At 42.1% G+C, this 21,754-nt stretch overlaps 1 pseudogene; it reads right to left on the bottom strand.

The window, feature by feature from the left end:
- Positions 1-347: 347 nt before the first annotated feature.
- On the bottom strand, positions 348-5,218 carry LOC129162941 (uncharacterized; annotated as a pseudogene).
- Positions 5,219-21,754: the final 16,536 nt, after the last annotated feature.

Below are 21,754 nucleotides of genomic sequence, written 5' to 3'. Positions count from 1 at the left end.
ATGTCGAAGGTCGGCGGTAAAGACGTGGCACCCGGAGAAGACGAGACATGGTAGGGCTCTTTACGTTTAGGCAATGTTGTTAACACTGTTGGGTGGTCGTTGGCCAGGGTCTGGCCCAAGGGAGCGGCAGCATCCAGTGACTTTATCTGTAACTCAAGTTCTCGGAGGCGAACCTCCATGTCCAGTCTTTTCATTTCAAATTCATGTCAATGGTTCCTTTCATGAGTGCTTTCGTTGGCTTGAATTCTTATACAGGCAAGTCATAGTTTTAATCAAGCTCCCGTTAGCGGGGAGCGAGGAGGACTAGTTCCAGGTGAAGCTGAATTGGGAGGAGAGCTTTCAGCTGATTATTTTCCGAGAAAAGGCAGGGCTGTGGCGAGGGTCTCCTTCTTTTCATCAGGCCAGTCCTCACCTTTACAGGAAGGTGGCTGAGACACACCTGGTGTAGACGGTGAAGGGAGAAACCCCAGAGTCTCCAGGTAATCCACAACCAGCTTGCGAAGTGCATCTTTGGTTAGCTGTTTTGGGACGAGTAAACTGAAGTGGGTGGCAACCTGCTGCAGGTCGGCTTTTCAGCAACTCTCCAGTAGCCGGCGCGAAGAGGCCGCAACGATCCCAGGCAAGTGAAAGGAGGCCGTAAGGACTTCTGCTCTGTAAGGGACACAAAACAAGGTTAGAACTAGCACACACACTGAAAAAATAATTACGGGAAAGAAAATCCTGGACAAGCCCCCACTCTATTATGTCCCCCAGCTCGCTCGGAGTGAAGAGGTGGAGGGAGTAATGAAAACGTGTGAGGTTTAAGTAATAAAGTCGTATGTTGCTATAAACAAGGATTTTATTACAAAACTCAAGTGGACTAAGTGTATTTACAACAAAAGGGGGTATTTCCATAAGAATAAACAAAGGAGCTATTTACTTAAGATTTAGCAGAAAACGCCAACCCAGAAGGGGCTGGGAAAACTAATGGGAGAAAAAAAATCAACCCTAACCCACACAAAACAAACTTAAATGTAGAAGTTCTGTTAAACAGAGACTCTCTGACTAATCCAAATATAAGAGGATTTCAAATTCAAATTTTATTTCTAAAGCGCTTTTCAAACAAAGTGTTATTCAAAGTGCTTTACAAAATGACCCCAGATTCCCATACAGGTTAAAAACATTAACAAACATATACAATCACACGCACACACACACAGACTCACACACACACAAGTAAAAATTATATTAGGCTGAGTCCAGATGAGCCAAGTATGGTAACGCAAGGAAACGCCATCAGAGGAGCCGTCTGTCCCGGCAGCATCAGGTCTTCCACACTAAGTCAGGGCGCTCATTGGAGAGGGGGGGGGGGGGGGGGGCATAGACCGCCACCCATAGAGCGCCCAGGAAGCTACAGTCGACCACCGCTCCCGGGGCAGAGGGCCCCCACAGAGGAAACACTGTATTAAAATGAGTAAAAATGTAACAAAAGAGCTAATATAAATGACAAAAATTAGAAAATAAGTAATAAATAAAATGATATAAACAGTAAAATAATAATTTAAATAATAAAACTGTGCTAAAATATAATCATATAGAACATGCAAAGCAAGTAATAAAATATAATCATGTAAAACGAGAAATAAAACTGTGGTAAATATTTAGATAAAAGCTAACCTAAAAAGATGGGTCTTGAGTCTTGACTTAAAAAGATGAACGTTCTCTGCGGCCCTGAGGTCCTCTGGCAGCTCGTTCCAGAGGCGAGGGCCATAACACTGGAAGGACGCCTCGCCGTGAGTGTGTGTCCTGACTTTAGGGATGACCAGGAGACACCTGCCAGAGGAGCGCAGAGTCCGCGAGGGTTCATATTGTAAACGAGTTTATTAAACAAAGCTAATGATCAGTCAAGCACACGAGGAGAAGAGAGAAGTGAAAACACCTCTGTAATGAGAGAATGTAAATTCTCTGTAGTTTTTATTTAACTATTCCCTGCTGCTTTTCTTCAAACAGAACAGAACTAATGTACTGCAGGTTATATGTTTGTTTTATATTTTTCAATTAGAAACACTTTTTTTTAATCAATTACAGGTCAGCATGTCCTATTCTGCACATCTACATATGTGCTGGTGAAGTTGTGGCCCTGGAGGATGAGCCTGAGGAAGATGCAGACGATGAGAGGCTGGCATGGAGGCGGTCAGCTGTGCTCTGTCCTGGGGAAGGTACCAGCAGACCACCACTACTGTTAACAGGCAAGTCATTTATGTAGGAACCTCTATTAAATACAGCACTGTGGTTTTATTTGCTGAAGAGTCACAATTGTTATACTAGTGGATTCATAATCATCTCCTTGTATCCTAAGGAGCTTTGAAAGAAAAGCGTCTGAACTTCTTTGAGTTGCTTGAAGACGTTTCACCTCTCATCCAAGAGGCTTCTTCAGTTCTAAGGTCAAATGGTGGAGAGTCCCAGATTTAAACCCAGTGGGAGTTTCCCCTGAAGAAGGAACAAAAGACCCCCTGATGATCTTCTACATAAACACATGAGCCAAGGTGTGAGGGTGGGTGTGGGTCCTATTCAGCCTGAGTTTCGGGTGAGCTCATTGTGAAACCTGGCCCCACCCTATCATGTGAATTCCTGAGGTCAGATGGCCCAGGATATGCGTGGGTGTTGACGCATCTGGGAAGGGATCTCAAAACTGGATTATAGATGACAGACAGTTGGTGTCGTAAACCACCGCCTCTGTTCAAAGATGGTTGCTCACAGTGGACATAAATGGCTTCCTTTACTCCTCTTTCAAACCATCTGTCCTCTCTGTCCAAAATGTGAACGTTGGCATCCTCGAAAGAGTGACCTTTGTCCTTTAGATGCAAATGAACTGCTGAGTCCTGTCCCGTGGAGGTGGCTCTTCTATGTTGTGCCATGCACTTGTGAAGTGGCTGTTTGGTTTATCCAATGTAGAGGTCTGGGCATTCCTCGCTGCACTGTACAGCATACACCACATTGTTCAGTTTGTGTTTAGGAGTTTTGTCTTTCGGGTGAACCAGTTTCTGTCTGAGTGTGTTGCTGGGCCTGAAGTACACTGGTATGTTGTGTTTGGAGAAAACCCTCCTGAGTTTCTCTGATACACCGGCTACATAGGGGATGACAAGGTTGTTGCGTCTGACTTTCTTATCCTCCCTCGCTGGTGTCTGGTCTTCTTTTCTCTGCATCTTTGCTGACTTTATAAACGCCCAATTAGGATAGCCACATGTTTTAAGTGATTCCTTTATAAGTGTGTGTTCCTTCTTTTTCCCTTCCGACTTAGAGGGAACATGTTCTGCCCGGTGGTGTAAGGTCTTGATTACTCCAAGTTTGTGTTCCAGAGGGTGATGTGAGTCGGAGAGGAGGTACTGGTCCGTGTGTGTGGGCTTCTGGTACACTTCAATGTTGAGGTTGCCATTTTCTTCAAGGTGCACAGCGCAGTCCAGGAAAGGCAAGCAGTTGTCCTTTATGCTTTCCTTGGTGAACTTGATGTTTTTGTCCACGGCATTGATGTGCGTAGTGAAGGATTCCACTTCTTGTGTTTTGATTTTGACCCAGGTGTCATCCACATATCTGTACCAGTGGCTGGGTGCTCTCCCTTTAAAAGAGCCAAGAGCCTTTCTTTCCACTTCCTCTATGTAAAGGTTGACTACAATAGGTGACACGGGGGAGCCCATGGCGCAGCCATGTTTTTGTCTGTAGAAACCTTCGTTGTATTTGAAATATGTAGTGGTGAGGCAGAGGTCTAACAGTGTGCAAATCTGATCGGGTGTGAAGTTGGTCCTGTCCTCCAAGGTGCTGTCTTCTTGTAGTCGTTTTCTGACAGTCTCCACTGCCTCCGTAGTGGGTATGCAAGTGAAGAGGGAGACTACGTCAAAGGACACCATGGTTTCATCTGGATCCAGGGTAAGTTTCTGGACCTTGTCAGTGAAATCGGTGGAGTTCTTGATGTGGTGTGGGGTGTTCCCCACCAGAGGTGCAAGGATAGTAGCAAGGTGTTTTGCGATGTTGTAGGTGACTGAATGTATGCTACTGACAATGGGTCTGAGAGGGATACCTTCCTTGTGGATCTTGGGAAGTCCGTAGATGCAGGGAATGGCGGTGATATGTCAGGCGGTTGATGGTTTTGACTCTTTCAAGGCCTTGAAGGCAAGCTATAACTTTCTTTTTGTAGCTGCTTGTGGGGTCTCGCTTTAAGGCTTCATAGGTGTTGTTGTCACTGAGGAGAGTAGTGATCTTGGCGTGGTAATCCGTTGTGTTTAGGACCACGGTGCACCTTCCCTTATCAGCTGGCAATATAGTGATGGTGTGGTCTTTGCTCAGTGATGCGACTGCCTTCTTTTCTTGTAACGTGAGGTTAGGCGGAGGGACTTTGGCACTGGAGAGGGTGGCTGAGACTTTCATCCTGATCTGTTCTGCTTCTGTCTGAGATAATTTGTTTATCCGTATGGCAGTTTCAGTGGCTGTGATGAGGTCCACTATGGGCAACTGTTGCAGAGCAATGGCAAAATTGAGTCCTTTGGCTAAAACGTTCATTTCAGGTTCAGTGAGGTTCCGGTCTGAAAAGTTCACCCATTTTCTTCGACTGTCCTCCGGTGTAAGTTCTTCTCTGCGTTGTGTAGATTCAGACTGAGGAGTGAGTGTTTTTGCAAGCAGGGTGTGGAATTTCCTGCGTTGTCTTTCTTTTCCTTTGGAGTGTTGGGCCCGCTGAGCCTTCTCCACAAGCTTGTAAACCTCTTCTAAGATTGGAGAGGGTAGAAGGGTTTCCAGTTCCTGCAGAGTCTGGCTAATCTTGCTTTGGAGGGCATCTATAGTGAATTGGACCTGTCTTATCCTTTCACTTAGAAGCTGATTTTGTGCTCTTCGTAGAATTAAGTCCGCTCTTTGTCCTCTGACAGTGGATCCTAGGCGCAGGCTCTTAGGAACAACTCTGCTTTGTCTGCATCTCAGGTTGAAACGGAGGTGGTTCCTGTAATCCGCTAGTTTTCTAGATTCCCTTTCATATTCCCGCACCAGTTGAAGGGTGTTCCTCCCAAAATGTACGGCAATATGTCTGTGAAGGTTCTCAGTCATCCAGGTCATTGTAGTCTAATGAGCTTTGAAAGAAAAGCGTCTGGACTTCTTTGAGTTGCTTGAAGACGTTTCACCTCTCATCCGAGAGGCTTCTTCAGTTCTAAGGTCAAATGGTGGAGAGTCCCAGATTTAAACCCAGTGGGAGTTTCCCCCCGAAGAGGGAACAAAAGCAACTTCAAGCAACTCAAAGAAGTCCAGATGCTTTTCTTTCAAAGCTCATTAGACTACAATGACCTGGATGACTGAGAACCTTCACAGACATCTCCTTGTATCATGTTTCTGAATATGTCATAGAAGTGTAACAGCTGTCAATTGAGCCAGCCCAGCAGTCCCTGTAGATGTAACATGGAGTGGACAGTGAGATGAAGCATCCTCTGCAGACCACCCTTTGTGATGTTCCACCCTCTGACCAGAAACGTTCAGCCACGGGTCTGTTCCAGCGCTCCTTTCACGTCTGGGATCCTAACAAGCTGAACAAGCTCATTCTGGCTGATTTCTGCCTGAAATGTAATTTAAAAAACAAATATACAAACAAAAAACGTCCATAAACAGAAGCACTTTAAGCTTTTTATGGTTATTTTTTTAAACAAACTTATGTTTAAAACTTTGCTTTTCTCCTTTTTCTCCACCTGTTGAAAATCCAAAGCATGCTGGGAAAGCCTTGCTCTGTGAGTAAGTAAGTAGTAAGTAAATTTTATTTGTATAACATTATATATATATATATATATATATATATATATATATATATATATATATATATATATATATATATATATATATATATATATAGTGAGGATACACCGACCCATCCTCGAAATGTGGGTGGAGCGAGGATGCATTTGAGGATGCAAAAATGTGTATTCTTGGAATTCAGACAGTACTTGTCGCTGCTCTGTGACATCATCGACCTCAAAATGCGTCCTCACAGGCATCCTACCCCTGGATTCGGACACACTCATGGATACATTTAGGTGATAGCATGTTGTTTTGTACGCAATTGAACTTTTTTCTAGTCATGTTCTGTTGTTAAATAAAGTAAAGAAATTAAGAAAAGAAAAGAAAAATTGTTTCCCTAGCAGTTTTAGAATTTTCTCGTTTAATCCGATTAATCAAGTCGAGACCCCATCCGGTTCATCGATCATCCAAATTATCGTTTGTTGCAGCCCTAGACCTAAGTGCACAAGATGGGTTGTATCGAGTGAGCGACTCAGACAGATAGCTTGGAGCACAGCCCTGCAGAGACTTAAAAAACAAAAACAAGTATCTTGAACCAGACTCTAAAAAATAGTGGAAGCCTGTGCATATTGGCCAAGACAGGTGTGATATGTTCCCATTTTCTAGTGCCGGTCAAGAATCTAGCAGCAGCATTTTGTGCAAGCTGAAGCTGACCAAGTGCACCCTTGCTAACCCCTGAGTAAAAGGAGTTGCAGTAGTCTAGCCAAGACGTTATAAATGCATGGACCACAGTCTCCATGTGAGCCTGCAACACTTGATCCTGAATAGACAGCAAAGATGGAAAAAGCAAAAGTGTATCACTCTATGAATATGAGTGTCTAACTTTAGTGAAGCATCCAACTTTACTCACAGAGCAGATGACAATATATTTAGATCATATTTATTCGAGAGCTCACAAGAATAACTCTTCCTGCCTGACTAAGATGCTGCAGTAGCTCGCTAGCTGGATGTTTGCAGTGAACAAGGATGATGCTGAGGTTCTACCGGTCTAGGAGAATTTATTGTAGAAATATAGGGATCATCTTTTAGACTAATACTGTGTGTGTGTGTGTGTGTGTGTGTGTGTGTGTGTGTGTGTGTGTGTGTGTGTGTGTGTGTGTGTGTGTGTGTGTGTGTGTGTCATCGACATACATATATGGACAATGGGTTTCCATAGACTCCAATAACACGTTTTTGTACTAAAATGGGAGGTGGCCACCAACGCCATTTTGACCGTGTCACAGGTTCTGTCAAGCCCAGACAATTCCAAAAAAGGGAAGAGAGGAGGAGCTGTGGGTGGGGCTGTAAGGATGGGATCAACTGACGACACCCGGTCTAACTAGCTACAAGCTAACCTGAGGCTAACCCTGGCTAACCCAAAGCTAACACGGAGATGGGAGCCAAGCTAACGGATGTAGCCACCTAGCTACAACCGGAGCTAACTCTGTGGAACACCCATCGACCGCATGGAGTTCAGGTGGAGGTTTGCGGCGCTTTTTCATGAGAAGTACCTTTCTGTGAATAAAAAAATATTAAATCGGTAAGTTTATAAGTTAATTCCGTAATGAAAATATATTTTGCTTTGAGCAAGTTTTCAATATTTTTAACGTACCGTATTTTCCGGACTATAAATCGCTCCTTAGTCGCACCAGCCATTAAATGTATAATGAAGAAGAAAAAACATATAAGTTGTATTTGGGGGGAAATTTTATTATTTTTCTTACAAAATCTGAGACCAAGCGTTTCACATTGCAAGACAAGTACCGGTAACAATAACCGAATAATGCGCCGCAGCAGCACGCCTCGGTCTCCAGCAGAGGAAAGCAATGCTTGAAACCCTCCCAGCGGGACAGGGGAACTCATTCTTGGGTCGGAGTCGGCCTGCAGCAGCGCGGTGTAGCCTACATATTTGTTATATAAGTCGCTCCGGAGTAGCAGGACTGGCCAGACTATGAAAAAAAGTGTGATTTATAGTCCGGAAAATATGGTAGTTATTAGTATTTGAGATAAATTAGCAGGCTAAATACATTTCATATATTTCCAAAACGTAATACTTGTTTGTATCTTGTACAGCCAAGTAAACTTTATTCTGGACTCAGTACAATTCACCAAAAGTAAAGAGACATTATACAGATGAAGTAAGCACAAGATAACTTACTGGAAGAAACAGAATTATTATCATGAGAACCAGAACAAGACAGCCTGATAAGAGTCATGTGAAAATAACAGTTAAAAAGTATGTATGTGTAATAGAAATAAAAATATATTAGAATTAGTGTAACTCACTGTGATCCAAACAATAAATCAGCCATAGCTGATTAGAAATCATGAAATGAGGTCTGGGAGTTTTTAAGTTTCATTCTTTTATTACATATTTTTCTTAGATCTGTTAAAGGGTCACCATGGCAGCCTGTGTGTCTTCAACATCAGTTACACAACGCAGCAAGTGTAAGTTCCAAATACCTGTCTTCACCACTTCATGTATGGTTTTGTATTTTAAACAGCTAGGCCAAACCTGTTATTTTTTTCTCCATAGCCATTTGGATCACCGGTGACAACTGCGTGAGGCGTGGTGCCCAGAGAGCTGCAGAGACCCTCTGACACAACCTTGGCCTCCCTGACGTCCGTGTCTCCTGGTTCGGTTGGGGCGGACTGAGGTGGAAAGACCTTCTCCCCTTCTTTTTTCAACTCCATGCATGGAAGAGCAGCTCCTGATGTCCTTCTCATCCACTGTGGCGGCAATGACATGGGGGTGGTCAGCAGTGTGAATCTGGTGAACATGAAGGAGGACCTGCGCCGGCTTCACCTTCTACACCCTCATATCACACTGTTGAGAACTGTTCTTCCTTCACAACCCAATGTTCCACTCACTCTGCAGCTCTCTGGGCCCCTTTTATTATTTTAAGTATTTTTTAAATGTCCCGACACTTTGTGTCCTGTTATTTTACAAAATGTGACGTAAAAAAATAAATGTTTTTGCTCAATTACTGGAATTTTTTGGTTAAGACAAAAAAGGGAAGGAAGAATCATTTATGCCAAGTTGTTTCTACAACAGGCCTGTTTTAAGTCCAACAGTTTCTTAGCAGCCAATAGAAATGTGTTCTTTACTAACTTTACTTGGTTTAAAAATCTTACTAAAATAAACAGAGTGCTGTATTGCAAAACCAAATCATACTTGTTATGTAAATATTAGCTTTGTAGATATTTTTTACAGATAGTTATTTGTGTGCTAAAAAAACATAAACTTAAATAATTTGTCATTTTTTATTGAAAAAAAACAAAACAAAATACAGATGAGTGACTGGCCACCAGCTGTTTTTGTTCTCCTGCCAGATGAGATGGTGGTTATAGGTGTGAGGATGCACCTTCTGTTATAGCCACATTAGAGGAGTTGTCAGGTAACTCTTCTGTCATACAGTGGTGAGCAGCCTGGCTGAGGAGGAGAGAAGGAAAAACCACACAGAGTAGAATACTAACTAATAATTAGAATTTCTTGCTGTGTAGCTCAACTTACGTGCACTTTAAAACCTGGACCTGTGCCTGATCACAGCATCCCGTTTGTCTGGTCTTTGGAACTGGGCACAGAGAGGTTCTAGAACAGGAATTTTGTCCGAGTACTCCTGATATGGGAGAGGATCCACCACCACAGTCGAACAGCAGGTCCATAAGCTTGTGCACGTGGAGCTGAGGGTGGGGCTGTAAGGCTGGGATCAACTGACGACACCCGGTCGAACTAGCTATAAGCTAACCTGAAGCTAACCCAAAGCTAATGCGGAGGTGGGAGCTAAGCTAACGGAGGTAGCAACCTAGCTACAACCAGAGTTAACTGTGCACAACACCAGATCTTCTGAGTCAGAGATACGCCGGGCTGACCGCTGGGTAAAACCGGGTGGAACACAGAGGTCTCCGAGACCTCCACAAGCCGGCAGCCGCACAGCAGACAAGCGCCGCTGCGATCTGAGATGTGCAGAGCTGCCGTTGGGAAGAACCGGGTGGAAAGGTTTCCATCCGAGAGCTCCACAAGCCGGCAGCCCGCGCAGCAGACAGAAGCCGCGATCAGACAGAGATGCGCCAGGCTGCGGGGAGGGGAGAACCGGGTGGAAAACATCGGTCTCCCGAGAGCTCCACAAGCCGATAGTCGGAACCCAGTTCCACCAACATGTTATATTTCAACCCATTTTCTAAAGTGCAGCATTATGTTAAATGCACTGGGTTTTACCCTATTACATTTAAATTTCATGGTTAAACAGTACATGTTAAAATCTAAGCTCAGCTCGGCAGTAACCTAAAATACATAAATATAATTTTACTTACCGAAAAAAATGAAGTGGAGACTCTTTGGACGCTCTATTAGTGCAATTAATGCCACAGCAAGTCATTTTGTCCAACAATTGCACAAATAATATCCAAAAGAGAATACACAAACACAGAGACTCAAAATCCCGGAGCAGTTTCCAAGCCAGACCGAGGCTCTACTGAGGCCTTTCCACGGAGCTAGCTCTGTGGTCACGTGGGTCTGATACTCATTAATTATACAGAATTTTAGGCTTTTAATACACTTAAACAGAAGAGTGAGAAAAAAATTCACCCCCCGCAGAGTTGTCATGAGTGTAAACTAGATAATTTAAACAGAAAACATGTTTTGGTACCAGGCTGTAAACATGTTTATTTCTGCTGTGAAATTGGTATTTTTAACATGGGAGTCAATGAGGATTTGCTCACTTCTGACACCAGCCCCCAGCGGATGAGGGCGGAACTGCAATTTGTGGTACTTCCGGGTTGGAGTCAATTTTTTAGCCGCATTGTGGGGGCTTGGTGTGTGTGTGTGTGTGTGTGTTAGCTTTTCCAAATGACTTATTTTTTTCCTGACCAGAGTTAACATGGTTAGCAATGTTGCTGCAGTCATGCTAATGAGACTGGTCAGGAATCCAGGTCCAGTAGCAGTTCCAGATGGAGTTATAGATGTAGGTTATTATTTTTGACCAGACCTTTGTTAGTTAAAAATGCATGTAGGACTCGGACATATGGCTCAGATGTTTTGCTGCGGCTGTAAACGCAATTTTCCATAATCATTCAGAGCACAAGAGTTGAACAAATTATAACTAATTACAATGTTCTAGCGGCGGTAGCTGCCCTGTGCACAAGACAGTTCTTCACTATTTAGAGAGGAGAATTTTCATTTTCTAGAATGATTTATGACAAAAGTCCTTAACAAAATAAAAAACTGAAACCAGTTCAGGTGGGTAGGTGGTAAATAGAAGTTACACTGAGTTTCTACAATTTTCATGCAGTCTGGCCAATCAGTAATAACTGAAAATTTATGAAAACAGAACTATGGCCAGTTGCATTGCCGACTTTCCAAGCCTTTTTTTTTTTTAATTAATTTTTTCTTGTGCAGCAAGTGCTGAATGATAAATATACAGATTTGTAGGGTGCATAATTAATGGTGCTCCACCTTCATCTTTTCCTGTTGCTTAGTGCCTGAGCCAAAACAGCAACAAACAAACCACCCAACTGGATGGACTTGGTTCTATAAGGAAAATTGTGCTTGTCTTTCTGGTCAACATGGACTTGGTTCTATAAGGAAAATTGTGCTTGTCTTTCTGGTCAACATTTTACTTTGATGAAATTTTTTATAAAGCCAAGCTCAGAAAGACAAAAAGGAAAGATTATAACGGCTTTTCAGACTCTTTCTGTCATTAAATGTTTGGCTTTGAAGCTGATAAAACAAAAAGAGAGGAAGTCAAAAGGAAATTCACTGAAAAGTAATTTAGTTTAGAGAAAAAGTGAAGTGAAAGCAACTCACCAAGAACTTTATTTCTGTGAAGCAGCCATTGAACGGAGTGAACGTGCTTTGTGTCCTTGCTTATGTTCCTGTCAGTAAAACTTGTGGTAATTAGATGTAGGAAATTGAAACAGAGCAGGTAGGAGGAAATGTGAGTCTGAACAAGCAGCCTTGATGACAGAACAGAAAATTCTAAAATGTTTGTAAGAAAACAGACAAATGAAGAAGTCAATAGGTGTTTTGAATGAAAAGAATATACAGAGAAGTAACCAATTCTGAACAAACATCAGTATTTAAAAGATGATTAAAAAACATTTAAAAAAATCAGACATTAGAACAAAAGTTGTTTATGCCTGAATTCGACCCTATGCGGCTTCCCTCACTTTACCTTTAAAGTAAATCCGGACCAGCCTTTAAGTCACTGACATATGCAGAATGTTATGCTAAAAACTCTGTTAGAGCTGGTATTAAAGTTTATCTGTCATCACTGGAGGGATTTCTGATGAAAATGGGCCTCAGTGGGGCTGAATATCAGCCAAGTACCATCAGGTTGAAGACAGTTTTTTTTTTGGACTTTTCACTAAATATGTTGTGCAACTTGTGGATAATGTTTTGGGAATAATGTCTGAACATTATTTACATGAATGATCAAGCTAACATCATAGAAAATAGTAGCTCCCTTGCTAACACTGGAAGTCAGTCTCATGATGAACAATAAAGTCAAAAGTGGGTGAATAAAGCAAAGAAAAGGACCTACTCTGCTGCACATCGCATCCTGGGAACCTAGGGGTCAAACATGGTCATAAAACTCTTGTCCTCCTTTTTCTAGATAGTCTGACTTCATTTCAACTGCATAGTTCACTAGCCTGGCCTGCCAGATTGGCACCCTGTCTGTTCTACACAGAGGACAATCTGAGTACTCAGAGGCAGAGAGCACTGTGAGAGGCGGGACTAGCCAACTCAAAAATAACCAATCAGAAAAAGGGCAGAAAGGACGAATGTATTGCATGCAACTAGTATTTTTTTTTTTTTTTTTAGCTGTAGTCAAAAATGGCATCTGGCGATGGCAAGAACATCTTTTTTTAGAATAAAGGCTTTTAGTGCTTCTTCAAGTTGTGGTTATCAAAGACATAATAAATTCATCAAATAAGGAGCTGTTACAGAAGCTTAAAGTGACCGTATGTATTTTCCCTGGAGAAAGGGGGCAGAAGATACCTTAATTATTGCAAGCAAGCATTATTGTTGTGTTCAAGTAAGACCTTACCAACAGATGGGCATTAGGGAACAACATTTAATAATGTTGAAAGTTTTGTAACCATTTGTTACAAGTCAGTAAATGCATTCTGTCCTCATGGGCTTCCGTAGAAGGAAACATGGCATCCATATGGCATCGCCCAGAGACTTAGACCCGCTCCCATGTATTTTAGACCCAATTTTTATGGTTTTATGTTATGAAACCACCAATATTTTTCAACAACTGGGTATATTTTCATTTATTTACAACAACATTTCAACTGATATTTGCAGAGATTAATGGTGAAAACTGAACACCACTTTAAGTACTTTTGGACGATGTTTTCATAAATAACCTGTCATGATGTGTGCCTAACAGGCCACCATACGGGGCACGTGCAAGACAGACAGACTAGAGAGAAAAGCCATTATTGTGCGTATTGCTGGACTACACATTAAAAACACGGTTAACTTCCGAGGTGTTTCACTCTTCCTTTTTGCTGAACACAACATGGTGTCAGAAGTGGGCGAAACCAAACCTGCATGAAGAGACATGGCTAAGTTTGGACCACCAGAACAATTAGATTTTTCACGGCCAGCGGAATGGACAGTATGGCACAGCCGCTTCGACCGCTACAGGATAGCTTCAAAGCTCGACAAGGACAGCGGCGAAGTTCAAGTAAATACCCTTCTCTACGCCATGGGTAAGGAAGCAGAAGCCATATATGATTCATCCGTATTTAATGACGGCGAGGAGGAAAGAGACGACGAGGATGAAGAGGGAGAGGCCGGAATTAACTCCAAGCTGGATTACTCCAAAGTAATGCAAAAGTTCAGTGAACATTTTGTACCAAAACGAAATGTGATCCATGACCGGGCGTGTTTTTACAAGCGAGTCCAGATGCTGGACGAATCAGTAGAGGCGTTCGTGAGAAGTTTATATAAACTGGCTCAGTACTGGGAATTAGGAGGCATGAAAGATGAACAAATCGGAGACAGAATAGTGATCTGCATATCAGACAGTGATGTATGTCAGAAACTACAGCTAGAAGCTAACTTCACACTAGAAAAAGCGATCCAAATAGCTAGAGAGAATGAACAGATAAAACAGCAAGACAATAGCATGCGAGCTGACTGTGCATTGGATGCAGTTAACCGAGGCGGACGGCAGCCTCATGACAGGAAGGCAGCTTCATACGGCCAGCGAGGGAGAGCAGAGGACTGGGAGCGGAGCACTACGAGCTGCACGCGATGTAAAAAGCAACATGGAAAAATGCAGCCATGTCCTGCTAAAAACAAAAGATGCAGAAGGTGCAACAAAGTCAGACATTTTGAAGTGGCATGTTTTACAAAAACACTGAAAGAAGTGTCTACAGTGCCCAGAGAAATGGACATGGATGACCAGTTTTTCCTGGGAGCCGTAGGTAAAGATGTCATTGAGCAGTTTAGCAGAGATGAAGAGTGGCTGACCAACTTAGCTGTGAATGTCAGCACCGTAGAGTTCAAAATAGACACCGGAGCCGACATCACGGTTATGTCACAGAATGAATTTACCGTAAATCCTCTAATACAGGCCTGTATTCAATTAACGTCCGGGTCCCATAATTTGGCCGGTGCCGGAGTCGGCGGAGGTGAATAATGGCCGGTCTCTTATTGTGGCCGGGTGGAATGTGGTAACAAGCAAGTACGGGGGGCGGTTGTGTCATCGTCTCACTTTTGATTTGCGAGTGATAGACCGCGAGGGTAACTTTAACCATGCGGAGACGAAGAGGAGGCGAAAATTTGATATCAAGTTCAAAGAGAACGTGCGCTGTAGAACACTAGGGAGCAATAGGGGTTGTATGAACTAGTTGACTTCACTATATTGACTTTTTATGCCTGTCATCGACTAGTCGCTGTCACGTGATAATGACCGGCAAGATGCAGCCCTCGGAAAAGACAGCAGCCTGCTGTCAGCAGGTGACAAGCTCCTGCGCTCGGGGGGGGGGGCAACGTGCTGTGCCAGAGCGTTGGTACTGACACGCAATCGTTCATGTCGGTTCATTTCCTTTAATGTTTTCTGTCTTTTATTTGCGCGTGATGTGTTTCGCTGCTGTGGAGCGGGGCCTATCACCTTGTCCTCCGGTGACACACCGATCACTGATGCGGCCGCCAAGCAGGGAGCACTCCGCTGTTTTTGCGGTCGGTAGATCTGCGTCCTGAGCACGGCCACAGTAACATTATCAAATCAGGTGTCGCCACCTCAAAAACTAATTTAACACGCAATCGTTCATGCCGGTTCATTTCCTTTAATGTTTTCTGTCTTTTATTTGCGCCTGATGCGTTTCGCTGCATGCTGTGGAGTGGGGCGCATAACCTTGTCCTCCGACGCACCGATCACTGATACGGCCGCCAATCAGCGAGCACTCCGCTGTTTTTGCGGTCGGTAGATCTTTTAGAACTGCAGTTCAAAGGTAACTCATGAGGTGAATATGTATATATGAAGCCATGTAGCAGTTTTTCTTTAGGACTGAGAGGAGATTCAGCAAGATAATAAACAGGCAGGACAGAAAAATAGTCAAATAAAAACAAGTTAGTTTTTGTACCTGGTGGTTGCAGCAAACAGACACCATTGAAGGTAATCAGAAGTGAGGAACAGAAAATGAAATAATTATTTTAATGTTTAGAGCAGCAAGAACTCCGAGAGGCTGCAGGCGCATCAGTGAGTTTGTGGCCGCTGCGCAGGGGGAGGGGGGGGGGGGGGGATGGCTGAAGCAGAAACTACCGTTGTTAAAAGAAATGTGTTTAACTTTGAAAATGTGGGCGCAATTTTAATTGTCAAAAACTCCAGTGAACCATTAGTTAATTTTGCTCAAATAGAAATAGAGGCCTGCCTCTAATTCTGGCCCTCCTTCCAATAAAGGCCTGGAGCTTGATGAGCTTGAGTCAAATACAGGCCTGGGCCTGTATTAGAGGATTTACAGTAACAAGCTACAACACTGCACCCAGCTGGTCACACAGAGAAAATCACCTTACATCACAAGCCCAGGAGGAAAGGTGCACTGTACAGGGAAGTTCTTGGCCTCAAGCCAGCACAAAGGGCAAAAATATAAATTTTGGATCACAGTTATCACTGGACCCTATGCACACAATCTTTTAAGTGGGAGCGTAGCAAGGAAGATGGGTCTAGTCAAACGTGTCAACGGCTTAAACACAGAACTGTTGGAGGATGTTTTTGGGGATGTTGGTCTGCTCAAATGTGACCCAGTGAAAATTGAGCTGAAAGTTAATGCTGATCCCTATTCTCTAATAACACCAAGAAGAGTAACTGTTCCCCTTTTGCCTAAAGTTGAAGCTGAGATAAAGCGCATGCTTGAAAGTGGAATAATTGAGGAGGTCACAGAACCCACCGATTGGTGCGCCCCAATGGTACCTGTTGAAAAGAAGAACAGGGAAAGAGTCAGGGTGTGTGTCGACCTAAAACGTTTAAACAGTGCAGTCAAACGTGAAAGGTACATGCTACCTGCTCTGGAGGATATAGCCCCCAAGCTCGCAGGAGCCAAGGTATTCTCAACATTGGACTCGTCGTGTGGGTTTTGGCAGATCCCTTTGGAAGAAAGTAGCAGAAAACGTACTACTTTCATCACGCCATTGGGAAGGTTCTGCTTCAAGCGTCTACCCTTTGGGATTACGTCTGCACCAGAAATTTTTCAGAGACTGATGTCGGAACTACTGAGCGGCCATGATGGACTAGTGGTAGTGATAGATGATGTTCTGGTTTTTGGAGCATCAAAAGAAGAACACAATAAACGTCTGAGCAGAGTCCTGAAAACAATCAAAGCAAGTGGGCTTAAACGGAACAAGCAAAATTGCACTTTCGGTGAAGTCGTCTAGTGACTAGTTCATACAACCCCTGCTACTGCTCCCCAGAGTGTTCTGCAGCATAATCTGCACGTTCTCTTTGAACTTGATATCAAATTTTCGCCTCCTCTTCGTATCCGCACGGTTAAAGTTACCCTCGCGGTCTATCACTGGCAAATCAAAAGTGAGATGGATGACACAACCGCCCCCCATACTTGCTTGTTACCACATTCCATCCGGCCACAATTAAAAAAAACGGCCATTATTCACCTCCGCCGACTCCGGCACCGGCCAAAATGTGATACCCGGCCGTTAATTGGATACAGGCCAATATTAGAGGATTTACGGTAGTATATTTTATTTTACAGGGTAATTTCTAAGACTTTTCACTGATTGCAAGGCTTTTTTTGCTGCTACTGATATCATTCATTAGTTTCCTAAAGTTTGAGCCAACATCCTCCACCAACAGGTGCATCTATCACTGAGGTAAATTCATTAATTTTACTTATCAAACTTGTAGAAAACCAAATCCCCTCACATGTGTGCTGAGAACCTCACAGCATCACAGCATGGACATACTGCAGCTTTCTTCCCATCCTCACAGGCTGTAGGTTCTGATGGAATCAAAGCTGCATCAATCACGTCTTTGAAGTTCAGATGGAAAGATGAAAGGAGCTCTGACCTCTCCTCCCTTCATCACCTCCTCCCTGTTATTCTTCTGCACCATTTTGCTCACATTCACTCCTCTTTCCTTCATCAGACCCACAATTTTCCTCTCGTGTTAGATATAATTTTCCTCCCACAATAAGGCTGTGCCGCTCCGCCCTTAGCCAGTCGAAGTGCGAAAACACAGTGGAAGCTGCAGAATCACAGCAGGTCATCATTCAGTCTGGAGAGTGGAGTCGGTACCAGGATGAGATTCATTCTGCTGAGGGCTGGGGGTAACTGGAAATAAGACTCAGGTGTCAATGTGGTTGGCATGTGTGTTGTCAGATTGAGTTCATGTACAAGTCAACATTAAACCGAACCACCTCCATGGTCAAATTGAGATGTTTATGGCCAACCTCTGGATTTAAGGGTTATTTCAGTAAATAAACCCTGGGTCTGCCCTAAAAATCTACAGGAGGTTAAAATACTCTGGTGGATGGATGGATGGTCCTGTAACAAAAACCAACTAATAAATCAAAGCAGACATTGTAAAGTAAACTATTATTCTAGCATACACTTGAGCTAAAACACACACATTATTCAATTACAGTTAATTTCAGCATTTTTTAATTTCTAGTATTACAGCATTAAATATATTACACCCATTAGTCATTACTACATGTATCCAAATTATTTGAGAAAGCAGAGTTAATGAAATACCTTGTTTTTTATCTTCTTATTTTAAAATAATTGAATGTTTCTTTTAATTAACTCAGACCTGATAAAGGCAGTGCACCACTGTTACAATGCTATTTGTAAATTATTTTTAATGTGGTTTTTGTGTTGCAGCACAGCCAAATTAAAGCTATTATCTTAAATAACAAGTCATGAATGAAACTAAAACCACACACAATGATCTGTGTGAATGTGAGCGGATGACAGACCAACCAGTGATTAAAACCAACAGGTCTATTACCCTTTTGTCGACGGATACACTCAAACAGCTGTTTGGCGGTTTGCGATCCTGCTCCTCAAGGATCTGCTCCCTCTGGAGCTGAGAAAGACATGAAGTTCTCCCTGATCTCCTCAGCAAATTACAGAGGACACTGGTAGCCTTCATAGGCCTTAATCACATCTCCAAACGTCCTCAGCAGGGAGAAGAGGATCCCAGAGGTATTTTTCTACAACCACCCTACCTGTAGACAGACGGTAATTAAAAATCTGATGTTCTTTTGGCAGGTTGCTTTCAGGGAATGGCCTCATGAGATTTGTTTATTTTTTCTTAAAAATAAAAGATCTTCCATCTTTTAGTTCTTTTTAAAACACAGAGAGGTTTTATTTACCTGCAACACTTCGAAGCGTTGCAGGTAAATAAAACCTCTCTGTGTTTTAAAAAGAACTAAAAGATGGAATTAGAATTTCAACAGCAAGAACACACCAAAGAGATTAAGAAAAGATCTTGTCGGGTTTTCTATAAGCTGCTGAAAGTCATTCAGTGAATAGATTCAAGGACTCAACATTGCCACTCACTCACTGGGCTATGCCTGTCTGTCATTAGGTTGAGAAACATGATATTGAGAAAATGTGTCAACTTTTAGTTGAAAGTACAAATATTCTTTGATATATCCTATAAAATGGACATTTTTGGTTTTATTGTTTCTGCATTTTACAAACAATCCTAATTTCATTTGCAATTTTGCTTGGAAAGTCAGATTCCCATCATTTTTGTGTCCAACCCCTCATTTCTTTGTTTCATAGGAGGCCAACTCCTCCCATAACTCTCACTTTTTCACACATTGTGATTTATGGTAATCCAGATTTAGCAGAAAGGACTCTTGAGCATATTTTTGCACAAAAAAAAAACACTGAAATTGGAGATTATATACATATTTTTTACTACTCGACGTTTTTAGCTAAATTAAGAGTGTTTTTGTTAAAATTCTCGATCATCTAAACTGATTTTATGAAGCTTTAGCTCCCTTAAAAGGTCCTCACCACCCTTATTAGCTGCAACCATTTTACACCTGCTAGTTTCTAAACTTCTTCCTGAGTTAACCTGGGCTAAACGCTGCTGATGACACTTTAGGTGTGATGAAGCCTGTTTTTAGGTTTTTAAATCAACATTGCTGGTTAGATCGGCACATTGTGACTATCCAATAAACAGAAACAGGTTAGTTCAGATTATGAATTTTAGAAATTGTTGTTTCAATTTTTTTTTTATGTGTGTGTGTGTGTGTGTGTGTGTGTGTGTGTGTGTGTGTGTATGTGTGTGTGTGTGTGTGTGTGTGTGTGTGTGTGTGAACACATTCTGAAGAAGACTACTTTGGCTGATGAAGATAAACCCATCTGAGTGTTATAGGCTGCTTTTCTCTCCCTGCATCGCTCACAAACCTGCGGGCCAGGCGCCGACAAGCGACCCTCAGTTCCAAAGGTGTTTGAGCTCCGTTAGCGAGTCCGTTATTACCAAGCTGTGTAGGCGGGACCTGAGTGGGTTGAAGGGGTAGACTCTGATTGGCTGCTGGCAGGCAGGTTTTCTGAGTGGCGGCTATTTAATGAGAGCCTCAGGGAATTGGACTACAGACCCGTCTCTAAAACGGCTGCAGGCAAAAGGGCCTTCATCTCCCATCATGCCCTCCTCACATCTCTACCAGCTGTGGCTCATGCTGCATTCAGGTCACCTGGGAGGACTGGTTAAAGCGAGTTTCCTCCATTAAATCTCGTTCAGCTTGTTGTTTGGACTATAAATACTGCAGCAATTTTATTGCACCCAGCCAGCCTTGAATATTATGAGCCATGATTCCCATTCTGGGTGATAAAAAGATCAACAACCAGTTTCACACAGTCAAATATGCAGAATTTACAAAATAAGGTAGCTTTCAGAGAGATTTAAACAAAGGAGACACAAAAATTATTGTTTATTTGAAGATAACCTAAAACCACGCTTAAAATACAAATAACACACTGTTAATGATCAATCCTTTCTATTTTTATCCCTTCATCAACTGTTTGCAGACCATGTTTTAGTCCTGACATCCTATTGAGGCAATAAGTGAAATTAACTGGAAAAAATAAAAAATAGATAAAAAACAAAACTGGAGATAGTTGAATAAAATGAAAGATATTGTTACATAAGTATTAATATTTTTACATTTACCTTAGCTTTCAACTCAACTTTATTCATGAAGCAGCTTGCAGAGTTATGGGTCCAAGGTGTTGTGCAGACAGATCAAATCAATCATTAGAAAAGCAAAAGCAACACAATAAATCAAGTCAAAATAATAAAAATTCAAAAATAATGGGAACTAATGCTAATTGTCCCATACAGATAAATATACCAAAGAGAATCATTTACTCTTTTCTTGGTGTGGAACCTAAAAGCTAATTGAGCAAATAATATAACATTTAAAATATTTTTTTTTCTCTGCTTCTGAACCTGATGCAAAATCAAAACAATTCTGATTTTCATGCTCTAACTTAAGCTCAGATTAAAAAGGAAGAAAGAAAACAGCACAGAATTACAGGCCACTTGCCAGAATTTCCTCTATAATAATTAACTGACTGCAATTAAACAATTGTTCAATCAGACATCCTGTGGTTTGGATGTGTGTGTAAATGTGTTAGATTGTCCTCACTCATGAATGGCTTTCAACATAAAAGTGCAAATAGCCAAAAGCATCAGAAAAGAAAGTGACTCAAAGGTGTATTTTACATGTTTCACTGTTTGAACTCCATCTATAAATAAATAAATCTGGTGTACATGGGAAACTTAACGTTGAGTTTTAGATCAAAATAAGTGACAAACATAACACGTTCATGCAATGATGAAAATACCTCCTCCATCTATCAGCCACACAATATCAGACGTGATGTGGGATATCAATATTAAAGCTAATAAAACCAATATTGTTATTATAGTTTTTCTTTTTACTGATCTCACCTATCATCCAGCCAAACCTGTAGGGCAGCTAATGATGTTTTAACCACATAATGTCAAATGCATCATACCTAATATGCGTTTTTTGGGATAATTTTGCGTATGTCAGTTTGTGTGTGTGTGTGTCCCATCTCACCCTCCGTAGGTGGTCTCATCCAAGCTCAGGTCCTCTACCAGAGGTCTGGGAGTTTGAGGGTTCTGCAGTATCTTAGCTGTTCCTGGAACTACACTTTTCTGGACTGAGATGTTTTTCCGGGGATCTGCTTTAGTCACTCCTCCAGTTTGGGGGTTACTGCCCCGAGTGCCCTGATGACCACAGACACCACAGATGTCTTAACTCTCCACTACAATCTGTAGGGTTTGGTAAATTGAGTGCTTTAAGAGCTATATATATATATATATATATATATATATATATATATATATATATATAACCTCTACTTATGACCAATAAGCTGTGATACTCTATCTAAATATAGAATATCAACCCTGCTTGGTCTTTACTGTGTTTATCAGAAGATTCTAGGGTT

This window comes from Nothobranchius furzeri, chromosome 1 (genome assembly GCF_043380555.1).
Source record: "Nothobranchius furzeri strain GRZ-AD chromosome 1, NfurGRZ-RIMD1, whole genome shotgun sequence".
Taxonomy (NCBI): Eukaryota; Metazoa; Chordata; class Actinopteri; order Cyprinodontiformes; family Nothobranchiidae; genus Nothobranchius; species Nothobranchius furzeri.
The sequence above is the reverse complement of the archived record's forward strand: the minus strand, read 5'-3'. Positions and strand labels throughout refer to the sequence as shown.